This window comes from Canis lupus, chromosome 37, assembly GCF_003254725.2.
Source record: "Canis lupus dingo isolate Sandy chromosome 37, ASM325472v2, whole genome shotgun sequence".
Lineage (NCBI taxonomy): Eukaryota > Metazoa > Chordata > Mammalia > Carnivora > Canidae > Canis > Canis lupus.
Genome location: NC_064279.1, coordinates 30,377,577 through 30,384,193, shown reverse-complemented (window position 1 = coordinate 30,384,193; position 6,617 = coordinate 30,377,577). Strand labels below are relative to the sequence as shown.

At 41.3% G+C, this 6,617-nt stretch overlaps 1 non-coding gene across 1 annotated transcript; it reads right to left on the bottom strand.

Moving 5' to 3' along the window:
- Positions 1–3,028: 3,028 nt before the first annotated feature.
- On the bottom strand, positions 3,029–3,101 carry TRNAF-GAA (transfer RNA phenylalanine (anticodon GAA)). Its single transcript has one exon. It is a non-coding gene; the product is annotated as a tRNA-Phe (tRNA).
- Between the last annotated feature and the right edge of the window lie 3,516 nt (positions 3,102–6,617).

The following is a 6,617-nucleotide window of genomic DNA, read 5'->3' as shown; positions in this document are numbered from 1 at the left end:
TGCTGCCACTTCTCTAGAAATCCAGCATCTATTGGAGGGCCATGCCAACTAGAGACATTTTTTTGACACAAGAAGAGCCCATGATATATTTTTAAATGGGAAACACAGATTTCAGGACAGTTACAAGCACAACCGAGAAAAGTAAAATCATTTATCACTTCCGGTTTAGAAATGGGGAGCTTGGGGCACCTGGGGGGCTGAGGGGTCGAGCGTCTGTCTTCCGCTCGGGGCGTGATCCCGGGGTCCTGGGATCGAGTCCCGCATCAGGCTCCCTGCAGGGAGCCTGCTTCTCCCTCTGCCTCTCTCTCTTTCTTTCTCTCTCTGTGTCTCTCATGAATAAGTAAATAAATAAATAAAATCTTTGGGGGAAAAAAAAAGAAGGTAAATCCTATTCTGCAAAGTTAAAGGCCGGTGGGAAAATATCCTTTTCCACTGACCATATGAAGGCAAGGAATTGTAATACAGAACTTAAAAATAATCAGGAGGGAAACGATGGTCTACCTTATCAGGTGGCAGATGGCGGGGCAAAGGTCCTTAGAAACGACTCCCATCAATTGGAAGTGACAGGTAAGCCTCACCCCTACCCTCCAAATAAGAAGAACTAACCCACATCTCATAGTTACAGCTTGGGAAGTTCCAGCCAATAGGAACAATAATGGTGGTCAAGGTAAAAACCATTGACCATATACCTCCCACATTCCAGACCCCAGGCACAAACTTCGTTTATTTAACAGGTAGTTACTGAGAATTTTAGTGGCCATTTAGTTTTAGAGAGCAGGGGCAGGGGCAGAGGGAAGAGCAGGAATGTTACGCAGCCTCACACCCCAACAGAGCCTGACATGGGGCTCGACCACAACCCTGAGATCACGACCTCAACCGACTGAGCCACCCAGGGGCCCTTAGTGGCCATTTAAAATAAGTTAATAATGAGACTGAAGAAAGAGAAATTAAGGAGTCAATCCCATTTACAATTGCACCCAAAAGCATAAGATACCTAGGAATAAACCTCACCAAAGATGTAAAGGATCTATACCCTCAAAACTATAGAACACTTCTGAAAGAAATTGAGGAAGACACAAAGAGATGGAAAAATATTCCATGCTCATGGATTGGCAGAATTAATATTGTGAAAATGTCAATGTTACCCAGGGCAATATACACGTTTAATGCAATCCCTATCAAAATACCATGGACTTTCTTCAGAGAGTTAGAACAAATTATTTTAAGATTTGTGTGGAATCAGAAAAGACCCCGAATAGCCAGGGGAATTTTAAAAAAGAAAACCATATCTGGGGGCATCACAATGCCAGATTTCAGGTTGTACTACAAAGCTGTGGTCATCAAGACAGTGTGGTACTGGCACAAAAACAGACACATAGATCAGTGGAACAGAATAGAGAATCCAGAAGTGGACCCTGAACTTTATGGGCAACTAATATTCGATAAAGGAGGAAAGACTATCCATTGGAAGAAAGACAGTCTCTTCAATAAATGGTGCTGGGAAAATTGGACATCCACATGCAGAAGAATGAAACTAGACCACTCTCTTTCACCATACACAAAGATAAACTCAAAATGGATGAAAGGTCTAAATGTGAGACAAGATTCCATCAAAATCCTAGAGAAGAACACAGGCAACACCCTTTTTGAACTCGGCCATAGTAACTTCTTGCAAGATACATCCACGAAGGCAAAAGAAACAAAAGCAAAAATGAACTATTGGGACTTCATCAAGATAAGAAGCTTTTGCACAGCAAAGGATACAGTCAACAAAACTCAAAGACAACCTACAGAATGGGAGAAGATATTTGCAAATGACATATCAGATAAAGGGCTAGTTTCCAAGATCTATAAAGAACTTATTAAACTCAACACCAAAGAAACAAACAATCCAATCATGAAATGGGCAAAAGACATGAACAGAAATCTCACAGAAGAAGACATAGACATGGCCAACATGCACATGAGAAAATGCTCTGCATCACTTGCCATCAGGGAAATACAAATCAAAACCACAATGAGATACCACCTCACACCAGTGAGAATGGGAAAAATTAACAAGGCAGGAAACAACAAATGTTGGAGAGGATGTGGAGAAAAGGGAACCCTCTTACACTGTTGGTGGGAATGTGAACTGGTGCAGCCACTGTGGAAAACTGTGTGGAGGTTCCTCAAACAGTTAAAAATATACCTGCCCTACGACCCAGCAATTGCACTGTTGGGGATTTACCCCAAAGATACAAATGCAATGAAACGCCGGGACACCTGCACCCCGATGTTTCTAGCAGCAATGGCCACGATAGCCAAACTGTGGAAGGAGCCTCGGTGTCCAACGAAAGATGAATGGATAAAGAAGATGTGGTTTATGTATACAATGGAATATTACTCAGCTATTAGAAATGACAAATACCCACCATTTGCTTCAACGTGGATGGAACTGGAGGGTATTATGCTGAGTGAAGTAAGTCAGTCGGAGAAGGACAAACATTATATGTTCTCATTCATTTGGGGAATATAAATAATAGTGAAAGGGAAAATAAGGGAAGGGAGAAGAAATGTGTGGGAAATATCAGAAAGGGAGACAGAACATAAAGACTGCTAACTCTGGGAAACGAACTAGGGGTGGTAGAAGGGGAGGAGGGCGGGGGGTGGGAGTGAATGGGTGACGGGCACTGGGTGTTATTCTGTATGTTAGTAAATTGAACACCAATAAAAAAAAAAAATAAATAAATAAATAAATCTAAAAAAAAAAAAAAAATTAAAATAAGTTAATACATAGAGCCAAGAAGAGAACTCGACACTTAGCAAGTATTCTAGACAAGTCTGCTATTATTATTACAGTCAGGAGGTACAACAGAGCTACTGGGCTTATATAGAAGGGGCTCCCAAGACACCTGACACCACCCCCTCCCTGAAAAGCCAGTGATGCGCCCCAGAGATACGTGTGGGAGCCTTACATATAAGCCTTACAGCTTATATGTGGGTTAAGACTGTCAGAAGGTATATTTAGCATAAACATCAAAAACACTGCTGAAACCCGGGATTGAACCAGGGACCTTTAGATCTTCAGTCTAATGCTCTCCCAACTGAGCTATTTCAGCTTGTTCAGGCAGCTTTTCCTGTAGAACTATAATGGAATAATATTTGTCTTACAACAGTAAAAAAAAAAAGAAAAAGTCAATATTCAGGTTCAGCTGGGGGTAGACATTTAACAAACAGTACAGAGATGATGAGGCAAGTTTCCTGTTTGTTTCTTTTTTAAAAGATGTTATTTATTTATTCACAAGAGAGGCAGAGACACAGGCAGAGGGAGAAGCAGGCTCCCGCCCTGAGCCGAAGGCAGACGCTCAACCACTGAGCCACCTGGGCGTCCCCACTTCTACAAAATCTTAAAGTGAGAGGGGCAAATGAATCCCATTAGTAGCAATGATTATAACAGTAAATGAAACATAATGAATGAATAATTTGCTCTGGATTTTTGCTCTGTGTCAGACTCTGTTTTGAGTAATTTATAGGAATTAGTGATGAAGAAATCTAAAAAGCAAGCAGCGAATAGGCATTGATAAGCATCTGAGTGATGGTGGAGGGAGCAGTGTACCTTTGATGGGGTTCTATAAAGGAGTAGGAAGTTACCAATGTCACAGGGTCCAAGCAAGAACAGGTGGGCACTGGCAGTGTGCAGAGCATCTAGAGAAAACGCTGCCATTATCTTTTTAAGGCCAGAGATCATAAATGGTCGAGTACAATCTATTCAATAATATATAGAAAATTAAATAAGTGGTGATAGCTTACATATTTATCATCGAACTCATACTGATCACAAAAATACTAAACTTCTTCCTTTAATTTCTCATTCTTAGTATGGTGTTTAATTCACGATATAAAACACATTTATAGGGAACCCTGGGTGGTGCAGCGGTTTAGCGCCTGCCTTTGGCCCAAGGCGCGATCCTGGAGACCTGGGATCGAGTCCCACGTCGGGCTCCCGGTGCGTGGAGCCTGCTTCTCCCTCCTCCTGTGTCTCTGCCTCTCTCTTTCTCTGTGTGACTGTCATAAATAAATAAAAAAAAACACATTTATAATCTTTATTATTATTAATTGTTATAATTTGCATGAAATCCCTTTAAAAACTCCAGTGGCACCCAGAGTACTCTGGAATTACATTTGTAAATCATTCTCTTTGAGAACGTAAAACGTCAGCTAGAACTGATAACGTGGCCCATCTAAACCTGTTAGAAACAGTATCAATGGTTTAAAGCCTAGTATTTCTTCCAGCATGAGTTCATTTTGTTTCTACATTTGGGATCTGTAATCAGCGGAATGGAAATTAAAATTGTGTTCACGCTTTTCTTTCCCTCAGGGTCTGTGATGCTCTCCAAATTAACTCCAAAATGCATTCAACCTATTTCCTGAAAAGTCTGGTGGATAATTTTATGGAGGTTGTTCAGTGTCACAGAGAAAACAGAGCTTTTCAGGTAAACTAATGGAGGAGGAGAAGGACTGAGATAGAGAAAGAACAGGGAAGAAAAAGTGAGTATCCTCTTTTATTTTATTTTTTTAAAGATTTAGGGACACCTGGGTGGCTCAGTGGTTGAGCGTCTGCCTTCAGCTCAGGGTGCGATCCCAGAGTCCTGGGATCGAGTCCCACAACAGGATCCCTGCATGAAGCCTGCTTCTCCCTCTGCCTCTCTCTCTCTCTCTCTCTCTCTCTCTCTCATCTCTTGTGAATAAATAAATAAAAATATTTTTAAAATAAATAATAAAAAATAAAAAGAATTTATTTATTCCAGACAGAAAGACAGAAAGGAGAGAGAGCAAGCCAGGGGAGGGGCAAAGGGAAAGAATCTTCACGCCGACTCTGCACTGAGCAGGGAGCCTGAAGGGGGCTCAATCTCACGACTCCGAGGACACAGCCTGAGCTCCAACCAAGAGTCGGATGCTCAACCTGCTGAGCCACCCAGACATCCCATGAACATGTGGGTATCCTCTTAGGAAAGGGCTCAGAAATTAGGAGTAGATTAGAAAAAATTAGGCTGCAGTGTCTACTTTTCCAGGTACACAGGGGGTGGGCTTCTCCTTAGAAAGGAAACTGAGGAACACGGATCTCCAGTCTTGAGAACCTCTGATGGCTTAGTGTAGAATTGGCACATGTTCAAGGACGAGCACATCTTTCAGGACATTATTTTAAAATTCTACATTTCCACCTTTTAATCATCTTTTACATTAAAAAGCTGTAAAAGCCAGGGGGATGCCTGGTTGGTTCAGTTGGTAGAGCATGCATCTCTTGATCTTGAGGTTGTGAGTTTGAGCCCCATGTTGGATATAGAGATTACTTAAAAAAATAAAATCTTTTTTAAAAATTTAAAAACTGTAAAAGCCATTTCGAAACATACAACAGTGATTACTATAGGCCAAAATGCAGTCACATCTTGGTTTAAAAAATTTAGAAAATGGTCCTGACTGAACGTGAAAGCACAAACTCTCTCTCTCTCTTTTTTCTTTCCATAAGTTGCCTCTTATTCTGTCTTAAACAATTCCCTTTTTTTTTTTTCAGTTCGTTTCAGAAGAAAGTTCATAGGAGTAATCCTATACAGCCAGTGGAAAAGAATGGTCACAGAGAGACTAGAGCCATGTACCCAACCCTCTCAAGAACCTCACTCCAAAAATACAGTGTGAAAGCTCCAAGATGTGTGAAATTATCTCTATTTATTTTCATTCTGAATGAAATACACCTGGATAATTTTGTGTAACTGATGACGATCACAATTATCCTCTTTTCTCTTTTAGAAGCAGCCTTGATATCTTTCTGCTAGGATAACGAAGGGTAGATTTGAGAAATGCTACATAATTTGCATGTTTTCACTTCGTTTGTATGCTTGGTCTGAGTTTTCCTATCAGGTTAAAGATCTGAGTTGACTGAATATGCCTGTTTATAGGCATGTAAGATCCATCTCTACCATCAGTGCCTTTCCCCGTTGGGGGGGATTCTTAGCTTCTCTTACCCACGTATCACTAATTTTATGCCTATCAATCCTGCCTTCTGATGAAAAGGAAGGAGGGATCACTTACTTTATTTCTGGGACATTGCCTCTCCCGTTCACTTGGCAGGAATTCTCTGCAGAGATGACAACCAATCCAGGACCTACTGACTAGCCTACAGTGACCTGGGAAAGCCTTCAGAGGTTATTTTACAGAGCTGATAAAATTGTTCAACCAGAAGACCAAGAATACACACTTTGATCTCTTGCCAATGTTTCGGCCTTGTAAAAAAAAGTAACTTTGCCCAGAAACGAACATTTATGTTCCATGTGGTTTACAAATAATGCCTTCCATAAACCAGGGCTCAGCTGGCCTCAGCCCCATTCTCAGTAGTTTCCGTTCTTTCTCCTATGTAATCCCCAACAACATCCCCGTGTTGGCCCCATTTTACAGAGAAGGAACCCAGATGTAAGGAGTGTCGGTGGCTTGCCCAACATCTCATTGACGATGGATCAGGTCAGCACTTAAACTTGTCTGACCTCCCAAACCCTGGCTCACTTGCTCTGCGATGTCCCTTCCTGGATGAGTGGTCTGGTGATCAATTCCACGTATCATTGGTTTAAATGAAAGGGTTTGTA